General features: G+C 43.8%; 1 pseudogene; it reads right to left on the bottom strand.

Moving 5' to 3' along the window:
• Positions 1-24,008: 24,008 nt before the first annotated feature.
• LOC134930264 (5S ribosomal RNA) lies at positions 24,009-24,127 on the bottom strand (annotated as a pseudogene).
• Between the last annotated feature and the right edge of the window lie 203 nt (positions 24,128-24,330).

Here is a 24,330-nt window from a genome sequence, read left to right as displayed (position 1 = left end):
TCAAAAAGTAAATTATCAGTCACTACTACATCCACATCAAGAGGTAGCTGCCGCAGTGAGTATCACAGCTCATCAAGCATAACGGTAAGGATAACTATCATACACAAAGTTGCACAAGGTTATGAAAGGTTATGGCCAGCACACCACATTGCCAAATCAAGAACACACCCAGAGGGACCTCCGGTCTGTTTACACATAAGCAAACTATGCCTACCAAGTGGGAAGGTTGTTATAATAATGAATTATAAAAAACAGGCGAAATGAGATAGATTCATACAAGCCTATAGGAAAAACAACATCTAATTTAGAAATCCAATATGCTTCTCTCCGCAGTAAAGCTTTGTTGCGATTCCCTCCCACGAATATTAAATGGCATATGGTCAATCATCCTATACTTTAATGGAGCTAAGAAGTGTTTCTTTTCTAGAATGTGTCTAGACATCGGTTGGTCACTAGTACCATTCAACAGTGCCAGCTGTACAGCATAGCGATGATTTGCCATCCTTATTTTGAATTTGCTTTGTGTTTTCCCTATATAGGATAATCCACAGGGGCAAATCAACTGATAAATTACAAAGCTGCTGCTGCATGTTAACTGATATCTAATTTTCATTTGTTTGCCCATATGAGGATGATTGAATGTGTCGCCAGCAATTAAAAAGCTGCAGGTCACACTTCCAGATCTAAAGCAGCCAAGCCGCTAACATGACATAAAGTTACTCTGTTTAGCCATAGATTTGGAACTATACTTTGTTTTAACTAAAATGTCACGTAAGTTTCTCCATCTAGAGTAGCAAGGAATTATGGTGGTTTCAGTTAACCCCAATTCGGGATCTGAAGTGATCAATAGCCACAACTTGTTCGAAGTGGTACGTATATCTGGTGATGTTGTTGTATACTGTGATACCCATGGCTATCTGCCACTTATTCTATCCTTGGGATTCTGCATAAGTAATTTGCGCCTTTGAAAAGCCAATACCTGCCTTTTTGTATTTAGCAAATGATGTCAAACAGCCTCTTGTGACAAATTTTTCAATCATTAAATCTAACTGATTAATAGTATTTCCAATATCGCTATTCAATTAGTGGACTCAGATCATTTGAGAGTAGGGTAACCCTAATTTAAAATTTCTTGGGTGGCAACTTTGATATACTAATAATAATGAATTTAAATCTGTAGCCTTGGAGAATAGTGTGGTGGTAAAAGTATTGCCATTTTTAATTATGCGCACATCAAGAAAATCTATGACCTCCTGACTCATTTTCAAATTTCACCGGGCTGTCCATGAAGTTATGAGCCTCAATCAGCGTCTGCTTGCCTCCTATATTTTTCCCACAGATAGTACAGTTCAGTGGGAGACTACTCCAACAGTGGAACCTTTCACGTGATGTCAGTTGGGGAAGACTATTAAACCAGTGTCTTCCGCAAATTTATTAAAGGAAACACCAGACCATAAATTGGACTACGCTTAAGTTTATCAATAGCAGGGGTAATCCTTCACTCTGCTCTTGTTGGCTCCTCAGTTAACAGGCCCACAGAAGCCTGGGCCAAGATGCTGTCAATAGGGTTGCAAGCTGGTATCCCAAGAGTTACACTTGTCACAATAGCAGAACAAACCAGTGACTCTGCTGTCTATTTAGGAGATGCCACCAGTTATGTAGGCATGCTTAACTGTCCTATTTCTATGTAGGCAGTCTTGACCGGCAGAGCCCTATGGCTTCAGCCAGGGAAAGGCAGATGTTATATATAAAAGGGGCAGTAGAGGCTCACCCTTTTTCAGGAACATATTATTGGCCTGGAGCTAGACAAGTGGTTTTCTCCAGCTAAGGTAAATCCACGTGTCTACCGTCCACCTCATCAGCCCCACATACATCATACTCTGGGCACTCATTCTGGTCCTTTTCATGTAAACTCAATCTTCATTGGTCGTGTCAGAGGTTCTTCCTCCACCAGTTCAATTGAGGGAAACATTATTGCTGGATATTTGCCTTAAGTCATCAGGTTCTGGTACAGCTTGGATGGCTCAACGACTTCCCGAAGTCACACCTGAAATTAGCTCAGAGACTGCAGTTCATAGAGAGGATCTTTGACATGGTGCTACAGAAGTTGGCACAGTTAGTACCACCAGTGCCGTAACTAGACATTTTAGTGCAGTTTGCAAGAAACAGCATCTACGTTTTGAAATTAATTCTACCTCTACCCCCCTTGCTCATCATTCACTGGACTTAATAAATTATATTATTATACAATATACATTCTTATTTTATGTACCACACTCACCACCTTCAAGATCTGTGACTGAGGGCAGGTGAAGGAAAGGTCACCAATTGTCTGAATGGACTGGTGGCAGAGCAGTGCACCTTTTGCGCTACATGCTCACGCTGCACTGGGCTGTAGCTGCAGTGTGGGCTCACACTGGATGCCTTCTCTCCTTCCTCCCACTGCCTAACCACGCAAATGCCATGGCTCCTTGTGGCGCTGTGCACTTCATCACATCTCTGCCGAGTCCTCTGCTGGAGATACTGCATGGGGGGGCAGATGTCAAGCATCTCAGATGGCCGGGGTAACATTTGCTGATGCATCAATTAGTCCATCTAACACCCAGGACACGACTTTTGCTCCTATGGTGGCTGCAGGTTTCTTACCTTCTAGAGGGCCATCAATTTTGGGTATGGAACTGGATTCTCCTCACAACATACACCAGTCTTCAAGTATAGGGTGCTGTAAAGATGGTGAGTCTGTTCCAAGGGTTTTGATCACATCAGAATTCATCCCTACCAATCAACATACTGGAAATTGGGGTGCTATACACTGCTTTTCATCTGTCCTTTCCTCTGCTCAGGCAATTTGAGTCCAGTCAGACAACACCACGGCCATTGCATGCATGATTAAAATGGGAACTTGAAGCAGAGGGTGAAGGGGGGAGGTAAGTTGCATCCTCCTCTGGATTGCAATTATGCCATGGAGATCTCAGCAGTTTTCATTCCCGGAGTTGACAATTGAGAGACACTTTGAAAAAGGACTTGATCCGAAATGCATTAGTGTTATGGAGACTGGACTGGAGATCCCTCTATGGTTGGCTGGGATATGTAAGATCTGTGTGGGCAGAGAGACAGAAATACCTCCTAGATATCCAGATTTGGGGTGTTTTTTCTGTCTTTTAGCTAGTTCCCCTTACCACCAATTAATTTGTGTGTCTCCAGTCAGGGAATATTTTCTTTTTTGCATGTTTCCTTTTTACATATGCTAAAATAATTTTACATATGCTACTAAAAATTTTGGATTGTGTAACTCCCATTTGAGTATTTATTGTGATAATAAACTTTGTATTTTTTATTCTATCCATGTTGGTAATTGACATCTTTTTTCCTAACTCTGGGAAATAAGCTACCAACTATTTGAGTGATCACCTGGACCCACCTAAAGAAACCTTTATGTAAACATAGGGCACCTCTTGAAGGTCAGTATGGTCCACTACTGATGTGATATCTCCAGGAAGGATGTTTCACCCTACACTAGGCCTAATTCAGACCTGATTGCTAGGGTGTGTTTTTTTGCATCTCTGCGATCAGGTAGTCACCGCCTACAGGGGGGAGGGGGAAATCGCTGTGCAGGGGTGCAATCATATGTGCAGGAGAGCTGCAGAAACAGAAGCTTGTGCAGTCTCTGCACAGACCAGTACTTACTTTTCCAGTGCGATGATCGGGGCTGGAGCTGACGTCAGAAACCTTCCCTTCAAACACCTGGTCCCTCCTGCGCTTCTCTGGACACTCCTTAAAAACAGTCAGTTGCCACCCACAAATGGATACTTCCTGTCAGTCACCTTGCGATTACCTGTGCGATCTCTTTTCTCGCAACATCCCGTCGCTGCCTGCAGATCCTCGTCGCTGCGGGCTGACATGTCTGCGCATTACAGTGCATACGCATGCGCAGTTCAGACCTGATCGCAGGTTGTACGAAAACGCAGCCTAGCGATCAGGTCTGAATTAGGCCCCTTGTTCATATAGAAGCATAAAGGAACCTTTCAATGAAAATAGGGCACTGCCTTAAGTTTAGTGTCACGGAGGCATCAACACTATTAGGTCTAGGTGATATTTAAGATCTCACCATTTGTCCTTTTCCTTACATAGGTCTGACTGGACCTTGGTTCTGTTTGCTTGTGTTGTTGAGTATTGTGGTTAAGCAGGAGTGTGGCTCTGGACCAGAAATGGGCTACGGTCATTGGCGCAAGTTACAAACATATATATCTTTTTCTTCTGTTGACAATTGAAAGGCTGACTGCCTAGATCATCAGGATTTTCATCGGGGGAAAATGGGTGTTCCATCCAAAAGTCTTCACACAGCTAGTCCATCATTGGGGCAAGCCACGGATATGCCTTGTGACATCCAGGCACAACCTCCAGCTCCCTAGGTACTGCACTAGAGTTCGAACTGCAGCCGTTTCAAGACAACAGGTTCTTAAAAATGCCCAAAACTCAGCTCTTTGATGGGCTGCCCTCTCACCGGGGGAACTCCAGGGTTGGAGCCCATCTTTGGAAATTCAAGGTCATTGGAAGTTAACTTGTTGGGACTTCTGGGTGCTAAAACTAATAATGCATGGGTACGAAATAGACTTACTTTTCAAACCCCCTCATCATTTCATCACTCCGAAAGTTTCAGAGGAAAGGAGGGGGGTATTACAGAAAAAGGTTGCTCCCGGTCCCCCCCTATCCTATAATAAAAGACAATGTTTTTGTTGCTCAGCCCTGTTCGTAGTCCTGAAGCCTAATGGATCCATCAAATCCATTCTGAATTTGAAGCCCCTAAATCCATTCCTAAGGGTTTTCAAGTTGAAGATGGAATTGCTCCACTCAGTAATTGTGGGGATGGAGGCAGAGGAGTTTGTAGTTTCATTGGATATCAGTGAAGCTTCTCTCCACATTCCAATCTGGAACAGTTTTCACCAAGGTGATGGCTGTGATGATGACTCATCTCCATGTGCAAGAGGTGACTATAATTTCTTATAAAGACAATCTCCTCATAACAGGAGTACTTGGGACCCAGTGGCTTAATGACTCCTTGGCTGTTCCAGCTACAGTAATTTACCTTTTCCCACATTTTTTCTTCTTCTACCTCGAGTACTTCAGTGCATAAAGTGCACTGAAGTACTTTGCAGGACGTGATCTGAGTTTGACAGCGTGAATGATAAGACCGCGCAGCTACTACAGTTGGGTTTCCCAGGTTTGTTATTCCTTGGGTTACAGTTGGGTTTTCCCAGGTCTGTTATACTATCTTTGTGCTAGTAAGCAGGTGACTTCTGCACATTGCTACCAACGTTGGAAGTACTGTGTGGCATGGGGTAAAAGGTGACAGTTTCCTACCACATCATTCAGATTGTCCCATCTCCTGCTTTTTTCTACAGGCAGGGTTTTCAGGAGTTTTTAAAGTTTGGGTCCTTAAACGATACACTCTGCTCTCTTATTTGTTTTTTTCCAGTGATGGCTGGCCTTAATACAAGAACTGCAGACTTTTCTCCAGGGAGTGCCTCACATTCAGCATCCCTTTGTTCCTCCCATGATGTCTTGGGACTTTAACCTAAAACTATTTTTCCTCCAGTCATCCTTTTTTTGAGCCTTTAGAAATGGCTGACTTAAAACTTCTACAGGTTTCATATCTTTGCTGCCCAAGAATCTCTATTTGGATGCTCTGTGTTGCAGGTGTCTCAGCACTCATCCACCCATGGAGGGTGCTTTGGGATGTCCCTACATTCATAAGCCTCCAGTGTATCCTAGTGGATGAAGAAGAAAACAGGATTTTGGTACTTACCAGTAAAACCATTTCTCTGATTCCATAGGGGACAATAGATATCCACCTTACACTGTTTTTCCTTCCATGGAAAGTGTGTTTCTCAGTTGTGACTGCATCTGTTACTGCAGATTGTTTTATGGATGCTCATATTCTGTTTCACGTGTTTCACTTCCTTCTCTAAAGTTCTGTTTTTTCCATCTCTCCTCGGGCTCAATTTCTTTAACTGGTCAGGAAGGTGGGCATATAGGGGAATGAGACACTCATACTTATAAATTTAAAGTGGCAGCTCCATTTAAACACCCGTCTATAACCCACAGTCATAAGCCTCCAGTGACCCTTGTGGAATCGGAGAAATGGATTTACCGGTAAGTACCAAAATCCTGTTATGTAACTCTGTATGTATGTATATATTTGTGTGTCTCTATCTATAATCCTGCCTGTGTATGTGTGTATATACATGTAACCCAGCCATATAGATGTGTGTCTATATGTGTATCTCTATATGTAACCCTACATCTATATATGTGTTTGTCTATATATGAGACATGCCTAGGGGGTGTTGTTGAATGCCCTATCTCACCTCACCTCCTTACCTATTGCCTACAGCTGAAAGATCAAGTGCATGCTTAGGGGGTGTTGTTGAATGCCCTATCTCACCTCACCTGTCTACCTATTGCCTACAGCTGCAAGCTCATGCCTCCAGGCTGGAACAGTACTTGCTCTGAAGCTGAATGTTGGTTCTTCTTGCTGTCTCTGGTGCATCTGTAATCACAAAATTCTGGAGGTTCTTGTGCAACCATGGTGTAGAAGCAGGCAAGTAGAAGGGGCAGTGTGGGTACTGTTGGAAAATTCTAGTAGGCAGGTTGGCATATGAGAGAAAAGCTCATAAGATGTGTTAGCTACAGTAAGTACTGTAAATAGAGTAGTATAATGGCAAGGGGATTAGTATTGCCAGGGGCAAGGCATTTTGACATGGATGGATTGGAAGAGGAGGGCGGCACAAACAAGTGACTTGCATACGGCCCCATAGGATCTTAGTCCAGCTCTTCTTACATGATTATTTTATTGGTGACTGTGTATTAATGGCTCTCAGTCACTGCAGTGATATAGTGTATGCTACCAGATAGTATTTGCTATTTACTATAATATTATTTATAGTTGCAGGTTTTTTTTAGTGTAATCATTTTTATCTTATTTAGCATACTGATCATGTTCTGGAATTTTCCATATTTTTCCTATTTATGGGATTACTAAAATTGTCTATTGTTCTCATTTGGTATTAGGGTTTTTTCTCTTTTTTTGGGAGTTTGCGGATCCCTAAAACAGCTGCCACTTTTCTGCTTTAATCTAGAAATGTATCCTATTTATACACCTTATTATTTTCATTTTCTTGCCATATAAAATACTGTCTATATAAATTAGACCTTTAAAAATGACCAAGGAGACACTAAATATAAAAATAATAAAATATCTTGTATTCTAGAATGTACACATTCTGATACATCTGGATTAACAGCATTAGATGTACAAATACTGCGTAACTGGTTTATGATTGCCTGTCAAATATATGCAATCCTTGAGGTTTATGGAATAATAATACTGTACATCATGTAATAATAAATTGCAGCCTATTACTTATAAATGGGCTTATAATTCCTCAGTTGACTTTTAGTATTCATTTAGTTCACAGTATATGAGTATATCATATACATAGTGTATTGTATTATATTTTATTCAATTATGGTTGGTTACTCATAATTGCACCCAATTACAAAGTCAGGTTATTAAAAACTAAAGTTTCTGGCTGTGAGTAGCGAGGGAATACTTTCATTATTATACCCAAATTGGTTCTGTGTAAACATTATCAAGAAGAGCACTGCTTATGAAAATATGTCATGGAATGAAGCAACTACAGTAGGTAATGCATGAAATTGCTTCATATACAGTGAACGAAGTATATTAATTAGCATCTGACTGAGAATGAAATATAAATATTGTCACACTACTGCATATTATTATAAAATAAATTAGCATTTTCCCTTAAAAACTAACCTACAGTATATTGTGATAAACATTGACTTCATTAACAGACAACGAATATTTGGGTGTCAATGCCCTCTTTTTCTTAATCTCTAAGTACTTTTCTAGGTTACTGTAGTTCCTGATGGATGTATAAAGGGGAAATTTATTAGCTGTTAGTGATAGCTTGAAACTAATGCATGCAGTTTAAATTGTGTTCATAAACTGCTCCAACTTTCAATGCATGAATAAAAGTTTCACTTTTATTACCACTTGCATTTTATTGACATTGTGTTTTATTCATACTATTGCATGAGATTCTATTTTAGGAGAAAATACAATATCGTAAGAAAACACAGTGGGCGGTATTCAATTATTTTCACCCGCTTCCACACCTGTTCTGTTTCTGCTGACGGGTGTGGTATAATAATTTTCGCTCGCTACCCCTGGGATAGTAAGGGCGCCCAACCCTTTACGCAGCTAAACCTGATTACTACGGGCATGATATGCGCGATAATGGCGATCACTTTAGAAAGGAGATTGGGCGGGATATATCATTTTAATACCACCCAGTATGTTATTTGTTTTCCGGTTTCATTCTCCTCAACCTGTTTTTCATCCATCACCCACCAGTTAAATTCCATAATATTTACCTCTGTGGCAAGTAATTACTAGATAAAGGATGTTATTTAAACATATGGAAATGTTTTATATAATTAGTGATGAGCGGGTTCGGTTCCTCGGAATCCGAACCCCCCCGAACTTTACCCATTTTACATGGTTCCGAGGCGGACTCGAATCTTCCCGCCTTGCTCGGTTAACCCGAGCGCGCCCGAACGTCATCATCCCGCTGTCGGATTCTCGCGAGATTCGTATTCTATATAAGGAGCCGCGCGTCGCCGCCATTTTCACTCGTGCATTGGAGATGATAGGGAGAGGACGTGTGCAGTGTTCTCTCAGTTGTGTTCAGTGTGTTGCAAATATCTGTGCTCAGTCTGCTGCAAATATCTGTGCTCAGTGTGCTTGCAAATATCTGTGCTCAGTGTGCTGAAAATATCTACGTTCTCTGCCTGAAAAACGCTCCATATCTGTGCTGCATTGTAGTATATAGTAGGAGGACAGTGCAGAATTTTGCTGACCAGTGACCACCAGTATTATATCAGTACGGTACAGTAGTCCACTGCTCTACCTACCTCTGTGTCGTCAAGTATACTATCCATCCATACCTGTGGTGCATTTAAGTTTTGCGCAGTAGTAGGAGGACAGTGCATAATTTTGCTGACCACCAGTATATAATATATAGCAGTACGGTACAGTAGTCCACTGCTCTACCTACCTCTGTGTCATCAAGTATACTATCCATCCACACCTGTGGTGCATTTTAGTTGTTGTGCGCAGTATATATAGTAGGAGGACAGTGCATAATTTTGCTGACCACCAGTATATAATATATTGCAGTACGGTACAGTAGTCCACTGCTCTACCTACCTCTGTGTCGTCAAGTATACTATCCATCCATACCTGTGGTGCATTTTAGTTGTTGTGTGCAGTATATATAGTAGGAGGACAGTGCATAATTTTGCTGACCACCAGTATATAATATATAGCAGTACGGTACAGCAGTCCGCTGTTCTACCTACCTCTGTGTCGTCAAGTATACTATCAATCCATACCTGTGGTGCATTTAAGTTTTGCGCAGTATATATAGTAGGAGGACAGTGCATAATTTTTCTGACCACCAGTATATAATATACAGCAGTACGGTACAGTAGTCCACTGCTCTACCTACCTCTGTGTCATCAAGTATACTATCCATCCATACCTGTGGTGCATTTAAGTTTTGCGCAGTAGTAGGAGGACAGTGCAGAATTTTGCTGACCACCAGTATATAATATATAGCACTACGGTACAGTAGTCCACTGCTCTACCTACCTCTGTGTCGTCAAGTATACTATCCATCCATACCTGTGGTGCATTTTAGTTGTTGTGCGCAGTATATATAGTAGGAGGACAGTGCATAATTTTGCTGACCACCAGTATATAATATATAGCAGTACGGTACAGCAGTCCACTGCTCTACCTACCTCTGTGTCGTCAAGTATACTATCCATCCATACCTGTGGTGCATTTTAGTTGTTGTGTGCAGTATATATAGTAGGAGGACAGTGCATAATTTTGCTGACCACCAGTATATAATATATAGCAGTACGGTACAGCAGTCCACTGCTCTACCTACCTCTGTGTCGTCAAGTATACTATCCATCCATACCTGTGGTGCATTTAAGTTTTGCGCAGTATATATAGTAGGAGGACAGTGCAGAATTTTGCTAACCACCAGTATATAATATACAGCAGTACGGTACAGTAGTCCACTGCTCTACCTACCTCTGTGTCGTCAAGTATACTATCCATCCATACCTGTGGTGCATTTAAGTTTTGCGCAGTAGTAGGAGGACAGTGCAGAATTTTTCTGACCACCAGTATATAATATATAGCAGTACGGTACAGTAGTCCACTGCTCTACCTACCTCTGTGTCGTCAAGTATACTATCCATCCATACCTGTGGTGCATTTAAGTTTTGCGCAGTAGTAGGAGGACAGTGCAGAATTTTGCTGACCAACAGTATATAATATATAGCAGTATGGTACAGTAGTCCACTGCTCTACCTACCTCTGTGATGTCAAGTATACTATCCATCCATACCTGTGGTGCATTTAAGTTTTGCGCAGTATATATAGTAGGAGGACAGTGCAGAATTTTGCTGACCACCAGTATATAATATATAGCAGTACAGTACAGTAGTACACTGCTCTACCTACCTCTGTGTCGTCAAGTATACTATCCATCCATACCTGTGGTGCATTTAAGTTTTGCGCAGTAGTAGGAGGATAGTGCAGAATTTAGCTGACCACCAGTATATAATATATAGCAGTACGGTACAGTAGTCCACTGCTCTACCTACCTCTGTGTCGTCAAGTATACTATCCATCCATACCTGTGGTGCATTTTAGTTGTTGTGCACAGTATATATAGTAGGAGGACAGTACATAATTTTGCTGACCACCAGTATATAATATATAGCAGTACGGTACAGTAGGCCATTGCTATTAATATATTACTGGCATATAATTCCACACATTAAAAAATGGAGATCAAAAATGTGGAGGGTAAAATAGGGAAAGATCAAGATCCACTTCCACCTCTTGCTGAAGCTGCTGCCACTAGTCATGGCCGAGACGTTGAAATGCCATCAATGTCGTCTGCTAAGGCCGATGCCCAATGTCATAGTAGAGAGCATGTAAAATCCAAAAAACAAAAGTTCAGTAAAATGACCCAAAAATCAAAATTAAAAGCGTCTGATGAGAAGCATAAACTTGCCAATATGCCATTTACGACACGGAGTGGCAAGGAACGGCTGAGGCCCTGGCCTATGTTCATGGCTAGTGGGTCAGATTCACATGAGGATGGAAGCACTCATCCTCTTGTTAGAAAACTGCAGTGCCACTCCTAGATGGGCCAGGTGTTTGTGTCGGCCACTTGGGTCGCTTAGCTTAGCCATCCAGCGACCTTGGTGCACCTCTTTTTTTCTTTGCATTATGTGCTGTTTGGGGATTATTTTTTAAATCTGCCATCCTGTCTGACACTGCAGTGCCACTCCTAGATGGGCCAGGTGTTTGTGTCGGCCACTTGGGTCGCTTAGCTTAGTCATTCAGCGACCTCGGTGCAAATCACTATATATAATGTAAAATGATCCCTTAAAAAGTAACAGCTACTTATGTTTTCCAAGAGATACGTATTTTTTGTTACTATTTTTGTATTTTGTTTTTAATTCCATAGATAATGACAAAAAGAGGTAATTGCAGTTTATTATGCTGCCCCAATCTCCTCCTATGCCACACAAGAAATGCCCTTTTTGACCTGCACACTAACAGATACAGTAACATACACAAAATAAGTTTATTATTACATTTAAGTTTTTAATACAAAAGTTGCTTTTAAAACAAAATATTCTCTTTCACATTGTACACACATATCACATTCAAGGTCCATTTACTGATGTCATACTGCCATACACAAATGATAAGCATATATGAGACTTAAAAGTCAAAACACAGATTACCAGAAGGGACCTTCAGACTTTACAGATGTGTCCTCGGCATGAGATGTCTACACAACTGAGATGCCCACAGAAGAGATGTGTAGTGTGTTTTTATTGAAATTTAGCATCTCATTTGCATCACAGACACAGCAAAACACCACTCACAATGCAGATGCTGGTCTGTGACTTTAATCATGCAGGATTTACTGTAGTTAAAAACACAAGGAAAGATGTAGATGAAGTACAACAGAACTTTGTGGAAAAAAAAGCCCCAGCAGCTACACCATAGCATTTCTTGCACAGATTTATACTGAGATGCACATGGAATTGATCAGAGTAATCGGGCAAAGCAGTTTTGTTGCTTCCAGTTGTTATATTTCTGCAAATAAAATGCACATTTTGAGCGAGAAAGAAGCTTTGTATGGCTGAGTCACCTGGGGCTTGGTGTACAGAGAGGGATTATTTGACTTGCGCAACAGGGGTGTAGTACTACTGACCGGCGGTCAGCTTACCGATGCCGGGATCCCGGCAGCATACCGATGCCGGGATCCCAGCGGGGACGGGCGAGTGCAGCAAGCCCCTTGCGGGCTCGCTGCACTCACCACACTGTGGGCTCGGTGGCGACCTGCGCTCGCCACGGGTTTTATTCCCACTCTATGGGTGTCGTGGACACCCACGAGTGGAAATAGTCCCTGTTGGTCGGCATGCCGACCATCGGGATAGTGAGCCATCAGGCTGGTGGAGGAGGTCATGTGACTGTCGGTCAGCTGACCGGCGGTCACATGAATACCACCCGCGCAACAGTGTATTAAGACACATCTGTGTTCCAGCACTGCTGAGACATGTACTTATTGTTCCCGCTAAACTGTTTTAGCAGGGTACCGCTAAAATTGCCTAGCGGTAACACCAAGTTCATGTCTCAACATGCGCAGACATGTCAAATCATCTCAGCCTGCTCTACTCTGTGCATGTCTCAACAGAAAAAAGTTGTCCTCTACTCAACCATATAACCTCCAAACAAGCTAATCAACTGTATTTCGGGACCAACATAAAATAAAATACACATTTCTTTTACAATTATATTTCATTATTTATTTATTTTTACTGAAAAATTAAATCTTCTAGAAAGTAAGTTATTGTATAACTCACTCTAGTTCCGCTTCAGTCTCAACTTGACATTTTCACAGTAGCTTAGAGTCATATGGAACTTGAGCAAAAAAATTTAATATTTTCTATTTTGACAACCTGAGAATTTTAGGACCAAATTTGGTAAAAATTGTGAACAAAATTATTTTTAAAAATGTAATAAAAACAGTAGGGCACATATCTTAGACCTCAGAATTTTTAGTAACAAACTGCTAGTACATAAAACTGAAACTTGAGGGGGGGGCGTGGCCTGGACCTAGCTCTGAGCAGACATGCAGTTTCAGAGCTCCTGCTGCCTGAGGCCAGATTCCTGTTAAATAACTGTCCCCTACGGATGGTTTCCTCCTGCAATACCCCTCCTGTAGCCCCACGTGGCGTGTGGGCCTCGGGGAGATTCCAAAGTGGCCCCCCCGAGACGTTTGGCGACTGAGGCCTACCACCCCTGTGGAGACTGGGGCCTTGCGTTTGGTGCCTCCCCGGCTGTGAGCTCCGGGGACGTGCTGGAGCCAGACCGGGATCGGTGGTGGCTCCCTCCCGCCCCGGACGAGGTTCCCCCACTGCCTACCATCTGCTCTGGGGCTCCGGGACCGGCGATGAGTTCGGGGCTCCTCTATCTGCCCTCCTGAGCCGCGGCTGCGGCGGGCCTGCGTCTGCCTCTCTCCTCCCGGTGGCCATCTTCTTCCACATGACTGCCTCTCCTGCTTCCCCGCCCCGCACCGGCGAGCGGCGGCCACGCTCCTCCGCACCCCTGATCACCCAGACGCCCTCCTACGGTGGGGTGGAGTGGTTGCCTACCTCCCTCGGAGCTCCGGCCATTCGCGGCCTATATCATAACCGGGAGCCGCGGCCTAGATTTGGGCCTCCCCCCGCCGGAAGTTCCATATCAACGTGGAGACCCGAAACTGCCCCCTTTCCAGCCTGCCTGCTCTCCTGGGTGGCAGTTATTACTCACCTACTCCTCTCCTGCCTGCTGATTCCTGGATCCTGCAACAGGGAAGTGCCTAGAGGGAAGTGTGCCCTATCAGTTCAGTCCTCTTTCACATTATTTAACGTGCAGTGCTGCTGGACCCTGGCTGTGTGCCTGACCGCTCACCCCTCTCTCCCGGCTGGGTGCCTTCCATCTGGGCCCCGCAGGATGGAGATGACCCTCTGCCTGGCCATGTGTGATACCAATCTTCTGATGTAGCCCAGACCGCTTGTCCGCCACCACCCGTGTTCTTTATGCTTACCTAACTCTCCGCCATATATTCTACGAGATCCTGAGCTTCTTTATCATCGTCATTCCACCTACGGAACCTCATTTCATTGGAATGCCTCCTCAAAAGGGGTGCTGCCTCCCAGAGTATATTTTCCACCTCAGAAGACGGCCCCTGCCGCCTCTTCTCTACGGAAGTCCCCGGTTGCCGCTTCTCCACAAGATACCCCCTGCAGCCCTGCCTCTTTGCCGGGGTTTGACCCTGATTCTGATGCACCTCTCATGGTCAAAACTCTATATCAGGCCCTCTCAGCGTTCAAGTCTGAGTTGACTCAGGACTTCACAGCCGCTCTTCGGGAGGTTAAGATGGAGCTGCACGCTATAGGAGACCGTACGGACCATTTAGAGAGGAAAGTAGAGGAACTGGTCTCGTCTCATAATGACCTCATAACGGCCCACGATCAGCAGCAAAGTGACCTTGAGGCGTTTAAACTCAAGATTGCAGATATAGAGGACAGATCCTTGCGCAATAATATTAAGATCCGAGGCATCCCCGACTCCGTGCAGAATTCCGAGTTGGAGAATTACGCTACCGTGCTGTTCCAGAAGCTTCTGCCTAGAGCCGACTCTAAAGAGCTGCTTATAGACAGGATCTATAGACTGCCTAAACCACGCTCAGTTGCTCCCGAGAGATACGCTCCTGAGGGTGCATTTCTTTACAACCAAAGAACGCATTCTGAAAGCGGCCAGAGAGTCGGGCGACTCCGACTCGGATGTTGTTGGCGGCTTACAACTGTTCCCGGACTTCTCTGCTCTGACCTTGGCCAAACGACGAGTATTCCTCCTATCACTTTGGCACTTCGCGACCAAGACATCACGTACAGATGGGGTTTTCCGGTGAAACTCGTCATCTCGTATGAAAATAAGTTCTACACAGTGACTTCATTGGAGACCGGAGTTAAACTACTGGCGGAGTGGGATATCTCTGTCACGCTGCCTCCTGGCTCCAAGAAACAGCCTGCCCTCCACTCGGAATGGGTCACCGCCTGACACTGATGCCTCCAGCTTTGGTTTTCACGTTGGACGGTCTCCGGTACCGTTATCACAGAATGGACTTAGCCATTATCCTTGTTGCGGTCACGTGAGTTGCCCTGCGTGCAGTTGTGATAATGGTGTCCTATCTTTTCATGTTATATCTTAGTTTATATGTATCTGTTTCTACATTTGTTCTAATTTGTATTGTTGGTAGGCATATTTGCTCCTGCTTACTGTTATTTTACCTGTTCAGTTTCATGGGTGGTGGCGCTAGGCCACATGTTCCCCCCTGGTAATATACTACTGCATTTTTTTGCCTTCCTTGCAGTAGTTATGCCGACCCGATGTACTGGGTCGTTTTGGTTTGTTCCTTTCCTCTCACCTCCCTTCACCCTTCCTCCCCCCCACCCCCTATTTTATGATGTAGGTATTCGCTGTTTGAGACAATTCCATCTCTGTATGTGTCAAGGACTTTCACCTCCCACAACGTGCATTCGTTTGCTCCGATGGTTCGGGTATTATCCATGAACGTCAAGGGGCTGAACTCCCCTAATAAGCGTAGGCTGGCTTTGGGTTATTTTGCTAGGCATAAAGCTGATATTGTCACGCTGCAGGAGACACACTTTTCATCTGTAGCACCCCCTACTTTTAAAGATCGCAGATTCCCTCTAGGTTATTTTGCTAATGGCCCTTTTAAGAGGAACGGTGTGGCCATATTGTTTATGGACTCCATCTCCTTTATTTTGCATTCTCAGATAGCTGATAAAAATGGCCGGTATCTTATACTGAGCGGCCTTTTAAACGATAAGCCGGTCACTCTGGTCTCTGCATATGCCCCGAATTCAAACCAAGTTGCTTTTATCCGTAAGTTATGTGTAGCTATTCAGAAGATTCGTACGGGCTCCCTTCTACTCACGGGGGATTTTAATTTAGTCCTTGACCCTAAACTGGACAGGTCTCCTAGGTCCTCTCCCCCTCTTCAACCTCCCCCAACGCCACCTCCTTAGCCTTTCGTAACCTCTTAGCTGAATTTGACCTCTATGACATCTGGCGAGTGCAAAACCCTACTGGTCGGGAGTACACTTATTATTCCCCCGTCCACAACTCTTACTCCCGTATTGATTTTATGTTTTCGGACAAATGGACCCTCCAGTTTGCCAGATCCATGGACATTCTCCCTATAACTTGGTCAGACCATGCCCCGCTGACTCTTAACTGGGATGTTGCTAGTCAACACTCTCCCCCCCGCCCTTGGAGACTCTCTCCTAACTTGCTGTCTAACCCAGTCTCAAATAAATCATAGTTGACAGTATCTCGTCCTATATGGAATTTAATTCCCCCTCGGACACGTCCACCCTGAACTTCTGGTGCGCACTTAAAGCCGTCACCCGGGGGGGCAGCGATTCAGGCAGGAGCGCAGCTTAAGAAACTTAACCTACAACGTCAGGCCGATTTGGAGCTCAAGCTGAAGGAATTAGAGGACAAAAATCAATCTAGACCTACGAAAACCCTACAGAAGCAGTTAGCCGACATTAGGTCCCAACTCCAGAAATTACTTATGGCGCGCACCCAGGCTTCATTAAATAGGATGCGTCAGAAGTTTTACCTAGCGGGGAACAGGCCGGGGAAAATGCTTGCCCGTAAACTTAGGGCTCAGCAGGCTCGGAATAGAATCAAGCTCATTGTATCCCCCACAGGCACCAAAATTTCTAACCCAAGGGAGATAGCGAATCAATTTGCCACCTTCTACTCCCAACTTTATAACCTCTCGACTGATCCTGTCACCCCCCAGCCTACCCCCTCCTCTATTAACTCCTTCTTAGCTGATATAAACCTCCCAACTATCTCAGACGATCAATTAGTATTACTGAATGCCCCATGGTCCTTATCAGAAACCCTCCAAGTGATCAAGTCCCTTCCTCGAGGTAAGGCGCCGGGCCCCGATGGTTTTATTAATGACTTTTATGTTTCGCTCCAAGACCTCCTAGCTCCCTCTTTGGTCACAGTTTACAACGACATTACCTCTCAGGGCATCCTCCCTGAGGAGATGCTCGAGGCGCGTATTGTCACGATCCCTAAACCGGGCAAAGATGTGACCTCTTGTCAAAATGACCGTCCCATTGCGTTACTGAATGGGGACATTAAAATATATGCTAAATTAATAGCTTCTCAATTGAACGCCCTCCTCCCCTCCCTGATACATCCGGACCAGGTTGGCTTTATCCCGGGAAGACAAGCGTCTGATAATACACGCAGGGTTTTTAACCTTGTCGATTCCCTAGCCCCTAAGCATGGTCTCCTTCTGCTATCTTTGGACGCAGAGAAGGCCTTTGATCGTTTAAACTGGTCTTATATGCGAGAAGTCCTACTAAAATTTGGCCTGCGCGATCGCATCATCTCTTCGATATTAGCCCTGTATAGCTCCCCGTCGGCCCGGGTCTTCAGTAATGTTTTTTTATCTTGCTCTTTTCCAATTTACAATGGCACCCGCCAGGGCTGCCCTCTCTCCCCTCTCATTTTTGTACTGGCCATTGAGCCACTGGCAGATAGGCTTCGAGCGGACCCGCAGTTCCCTGTACTGCGATTAGGCGCCTCGCTACACAAACTATGTTTGTTCGCGGACGATGTTCTTTTATTTGTAACGGACCCTTCCACTACACTTCCCCATTTGCACAATATTTTAGATATGTACTCTGCAGCATCCTATTATATATTAAACGCCTCTAAGACCGATGCTTTGCCCATTAATCTCACTCACTCCTTGCCCCCATTACGCGCTAAGTACCCATATAACTGGCAAACATCCTCGATACGATATCTAGGTATCTACATCCTCCATCTACCTCTTCTGTATTCGAGGTTAATCTTCCTTCTCTGCTGTCCTCCCTTCAGATGTTCACCAAATCATGGCTCAACTATGAAGTTTCTTGGTTGAGACGTCTGGCCGCTTTTAAGATGTCGTTGCTCCCTAAATTAATGTTCCTGTTCCGTACTATCCCTTTTATTTTCCCCAAGAAATATCTAGATAAGGCCACTACAATCCTCACTAATTATATATGGTCTTCGCGCCCGCCTAAACTTGCTCGCGCGCGGATGTCTCTACCGAGGAGAGCCGGTGGCCTGGATATGCCTAATTTACTACTGTACCAGGAGGCCTGCCTTCTGGCCCAGATTAAAGAATTCTACAAAGATGTATGTCCGGGGGACGTGTCTGGAAGAGGCGACCTGCCCCGTTTTCCCCTGAAAGATCTCTTTTGGATCCCCAAACCCCTTCGCCCACAGAACTTAAACCTCCTTCCCTCTACCCGAGCCACGCTCTAGGTTTGGGACAAATTGACTGTGGCCATATCCCCCTCTTATCATAATATGTCTTTGATATCACTACGAACGGTGGCCTCCCTGGTCCCTAACCTTAATCTGGCAGGCTGGCGGTCCAGGGAGATGGCGGTCCTGGGAGACTTGTTTAATGGGTCTGTGCTCACCTCCTTTTCTGATATTCAGGGACGCTTCACTCTGCCTGACTCTGAGAGACTTCGATATTATCAAATCCAGCACTGGTGGACTAGCCTCCACCTTACCCCCTCCCCCCCAACCCCTGGTATTCTGCACGCCATAGGCTGATTTTCTAGTGCTACTTCTAGGGGGGAGATTTCCTTCTGGTATAGAACATTACTCTCACTACTCCCCGTTTCTAAATCTAGAGCCCAAATCAGGTGGGAGGCGGATGTTGGCTGTGTTTTCCATGATTCTCAATGGCAACACATTTTTATGTCATCTTTACTATGTCTAAATGCCTGAATCACTCCGAAATGCATGTCAAGCTGCTCCCTAGATTATACCTCACACCGGAAAGGTTGCATACGATTTGGCCTGCATGTTCGAAGTTTTGTTGGCGTCTATGCGAAAAGGTAGGCCACCTCTTCCATATTTTTTGGTCATGTTCCCATATTCAATTGTACTGGGTGGAGGTATTTGGGCTTATCAACCAAGTTTTGAATCTTGACTTGTCCCCCTCCCCCCTTATAGCTTTATTGAATGTATACCCACGATCCGTGGGTGCACATCTACACTATGTCCTAGGCCACATCTGTCTCGCCGCATGTGCGGCTTTAGCCCAAAACTGGAAACAGCCCACACCACCTCCCCTGTTGAAGGTGTTACACAAAATACAGCTGCACTTCTTGATGGAGACTGAACACATCCCATACTCCTTCACCGCTAAATCTCCATTTGTGCGTTGGATGCCTTGGCATCTGTTTACCATGGAGGGTGAGGGTGCTAGACTGATATTATGTTCCTCTCCCTTAGACATGCTCCCTCCAGTCCTATCGGCTGATGAGGCCCCCCTCCCCCCCTAAGCCTGAGATGACCTTCTTTTTGTGTTGTATTTATAATATGCCCATTGCCACCTTTCCCTTAATTTTTTTGTTTTTCTTATGATGTACCTGTTTGATTAACTTTGAACTGTCTGCACATGTCTGTCATAGCGTTGTCTCATGTATTTATGTACCTACTTCCCCCCCTTTTTTCTTCCTTCTGTACCCCTGTTTTGCAATACGAAAATTCAATAAAAACTATTGATTAAAAAAAACCCTGAAACTTTATATTTTTTTCCAAGCTGAGATAATAGCACCATGAAAGTCATATTTTCACAAATATTTTGTTCTAGTTGGGCCCTCTTTTTCACCATTATAGTGAAATAAGACAACCTATGCATCAAGTCAAAAATGTAGCCCAAACTTTGCTGAGAACAATGTATTTTTGTAATTATTGGCATATAGGGAAGATAACTGACAAAAAATGATTTGTTTTCCTAAAAAATGGACAAGCAACAGGTGTTGGACCACTTTGTATTGATTGACCCACAGTCTATTCTGTGATAGCTAGGGTACAATATATATATATATATATATATATTATTATTTTTTTACTTTATTTATATTTTATTTATTTTTTCTTTCAAAAAGGACAGCACTTGAGGTTATTTACATGCAATTAAACTTGCATTCAATGAACAACATTTTGGAGCAGCCGCCCCATCATCAGGACCATATAAGTGCACTTGTATGGTCCTGACGACAGGGCAGCTACTCCGAAACGTTGAAAGTTGAATACAAGTTTTATTGCATTTGAAAAGCCTCAAGTACCATTCTTTTTGGAAGAATGTGTATGCTGCTGTTTGGGCACTGAGACACATTGTCGATATGTATAGGAGTGCCGGCTGCTGTGGCTCTATATATATATTTATATAAGGTATACGTGCTTTACATCTTTTCTGATATTATTGTAAAGCCAGGCACACACTGAGTGATATGTCGCCCGATCGGGCGCTACAGACTGACATATCGTCTACATTGCTCAGTGTGTAGGCTTAATAAGTGTGCTCCCGCAGTCGCATGCAATGTTGTCAAGTTAATGTGCTGCACATCAAACCTAGCAAAATCACCAGCGATTTGCTGCCTATCATGCAGTGTGTACTGCCAAGCAGATGTCCTGACGATATTCCCAGTATTTAAATTAGCCAGTGATCGTTCTACTGCAGTGGTTCCCAACCGCGGTCCTCAAGTACCCCCAATAGTTCATATTTTCCAGGTCTCCTCACAAGATTGCATGTGAAATAATTAGCTCCACCTGTGGGTCCTTTAAAATGTGTCAGTGAGTAATGAAAACACTTGTTAACTGCTAGGTGACCTGGAAAACACAAACTGTTGGGGGTACTTGAGGACCGAGGTTGAGAACCACTGTTCTAGTGTGTACAGGAGCAACATATCTCAGCAATATATCTCATTGTGTACGCTCAATGAAAGTTGGAATGATTGCTGGTCATTCCAGTGTGTACCCAGCCTTATGCCTACTCAGGCATAAACTCAACAAGATGTCAAAGTGGAGAATAGAGTTAATATTGCATGCGCAACATAATTATTCAAATTAGTTAGAGGAGATTTTCTTTTTTTGTTGAGTCTTATCCTAAGGATTCCCTGATTAAGATCTGATGTCTGAGCATCTGTTGCCATGTCCCATCCCTGAAATTTACCAGATGTTCTAAATTCTTATATGTATGCCTCTTCCAGCACTACTATTATACTCAGCTACTAACTGTTTGTAGTTCATTTTACTTAGCATAAGTGATGTTAACTTAACAAGTTTTTTTTCTTGGTAATTGTGTCTGATTCCCAAGTATTCCAGTCAATTTTGGGCTCAAGAAATACCGGGGATAATAAACATTAAATCCAGGGTATTATGGAATTTCACAGGTCACTCAAATGCCTGTTGCTACAGATTTTTCCTGAAAGCAAAGGACTGACAAACCAGAAGGGAGAAATGGAGCACTCTTGATAAAAACAGTAAAAGAAGTACAGGCTTCAAACATGGGCCAAATTGGCATATGGCTATCTCACGTCTGCCTGTTACAGATGCTGAGCAGCATTAGCCTTCAAATACTGTAGCTATCAGACTCGGTGTCAGCAGGAACAGGGAATCAATGATTGTCTGTCAGGCGTGGCAATCCAAAGCACATGGTGATATCTTGGTCAGACTAACAAAGATTCTCCTTAGCAATCTCACAGGAAGGTGTTTTACATTGATCATAGCTCAAACTGCAGGGCAATGCACACTGGTTGCACTGGTAAGCTACGTGGAGGGCAAGTTTTATAATGTAGCTGGATACCAGCCTCAGGAGGATCACTTAAATTCAGTCACATCCACTACAGAAAGGGGCCTCATCGCATGAGGGATACTAAAAACAATGACAGCTCAGGTCTACAGAAACGGAATGCCAATTGACTATGAGAGCAGACTAAACTTTTATATGTATTTCTTTTTAATCTTAAACCTAAGCACTATGGGAGTTATTCAGAGATGTACACTAATGCATTCACAGCTGTGATTCCATACACAGCAGATGTGTGAATATATGCTAATGCTGTATCCGCTTGGAAATGTATTGAGACGCCCACTGAAGACACTGCAAATATCAGCATCTGCATACAAACATGCAGTGGTGGTCGTAGAGTCTCTGATAGTCAATTATCTGAGTGACCATATGGTCATACAAAATGGCCTCAGGAGATGAGATGCTGGTGCCATGTTTTCTGCGTGCAAGATTGCATATATTGGCCCGCCCCAAAAAGGATAGTGACATGCCTACCTTTCTTCTGCCCCTCCCAGTAACCGCCCCCAAATGGTCCCTGACTGTCAATCATTTTGCGAATAATTCTCACTGTGAGAATCATCACAAGTGACTACGATGCATGCGTGGTTGGCCAATATTTGCCTGACTGCATAAATATTGGCATAGTGAGCATATCTGAAAGACCCTATATCTTCAGCACAAATCTTGCTAGGATGACTTCACATATTTTACCTGCAGAATGACATGGAATGGCAGTTGTTTACTAAGGAATGACAGCTGTTTCATTTGCCATCCTTATTCAAAAATATCCCATAAAAAGACCCTTTCCCTTTCCCTATACACTCACCTATATTTTTACCCCAGAGCCCATAGCACATAATGCAGAAAGACTTCGGATACTATCAAATAATAGCTGTTGCAGACCATAGCTGTCATACTTTTTAATATATCACTTGCAGCACCAGCCAAACAAAATTGGTTGGGTTCGATTTGCTGGCATATAAGATGCTGATCATCAGAATACCGACCATGGCATCCCGATAGTTAGAATCTCGACAGGTGAAGGTAAGTATACTTACCTCCCCCCTGGCCCCCTAACCCGCCCCCATAGCCTAAACCAAACTCTACCCTCCCTGCAGCCTAGCCCTAACCCTTTCTTGTGGTGCCACTAAAAAGCTGTAAATAATAAAATTTGTCCCGCACAGGGAGGGTGGGGGGATGCTGGGAGGGCACCCACTTCATACCAAACTCGAGCTGTAAGTGGGTCCCTTCTCCCCTGCCAGCTCCATCTTCCCAGTGATATTTGGGAAGATGACACTGGCCACTAGAGAGCAAGGACTCTGGCACAGTCCCAGCCTCTCTGCTTTCTACGTGCGGTGCCATCTTCCCGAAGATATCACAGAAGATATCACTGGGAAGATGGTGCCGCCGCCAGCCACAGCACAGATAACAGGGGAGGTTTAGGTTGGTTGGGCACCGCACTGAACTTCTGATTGCGGAGGATTGTGTATATCCCTTTGCAAAATCCAACTGTATGTGCTGGGAATATCTGTTGTACATGTATTTGTTGGTGGTAACCCAGAGTCAGTAGTACAGTTTGAAGATTGAAAAGAAAAAAGAAAGACTCTGTGTTGGGGCACGCTTGTGTAAATGTAACAAATATTAAATCTTAACTTTTATTAAGGTTGATCAGAAAAAAAGGATCAGCACAGGTTTTTGTATAAAAAAACAACAATCACCTTGAGTAGAGTTGAATGGTGTTGATATTAGGGTTAGAGTACACTCAGATGACACCAGTCGTGTTTCTTAGTGTCTAGTGCCAATTCAAATTCGCCTCAGGCGAAAAATATTAAAATCAGGGATATATATGATATCTCCTTACATCAGGAGTATATTATCAGATAATAGAAAGGAAATTTTCTCAGTGATAATGATATGTACAGTACTCCTTGATGTTAGTTCCCTTGGTACTTTCTGCTAGCAGAGTTTCCTTTACTTGTATCAGGAGATATCTAAAGATTTTCTACGAGTGGGATAGAGGTAAAGCCAATGTTTTCTCCACCACTTCTGCTTTTTGTTGATAAATGTGCATTGGAGCTACTGCACCTGATATTCCAAGGTAGTCACCAAACCTTGTACTAATCAGGCCTGTCACTGCTTTGCTTCCAAGATCGGACGGATTTGAGTGTAGCCAGTGAAGTGTGGCAGTAGTGATATAGTTCAAACAAATTAGAGAGTGTGTGGTTTTGGCATGTATACCAAAATTGAGAACTTCTAGGGAGGTTAGGAGAACCAGGCCCCGCCAGGTCCCTCCAGCAGCCCGGGTAATTTGTATCACCCCCCATCTCGACACACCTGCTGTAGTGGGAATTGCAAGCCACTGCTTTCGTATGCAGTTGAGTGTGGCCAGTTGGTA

This window comes from Pseudophryne corroboree, chromosome 5 (genome assembly GCF_028390025.1).
Source record: "Pseudophryne corroboree isolate aPseCor3 chromosome 5, aPseCor3.hap2, whole genome shotgun sequence".
Taxonomy (NCBI): Eukaryota; Metazoa; Chordata; class Amphibia; order Anura; family Myobatrachidae; genus Pseudophryne; species Pseudophryne corroboree.
Note: the sequence above shows the minus strand (reverse complement) of the source record. Positions and strands in the feature narration are given on the sequence as shown.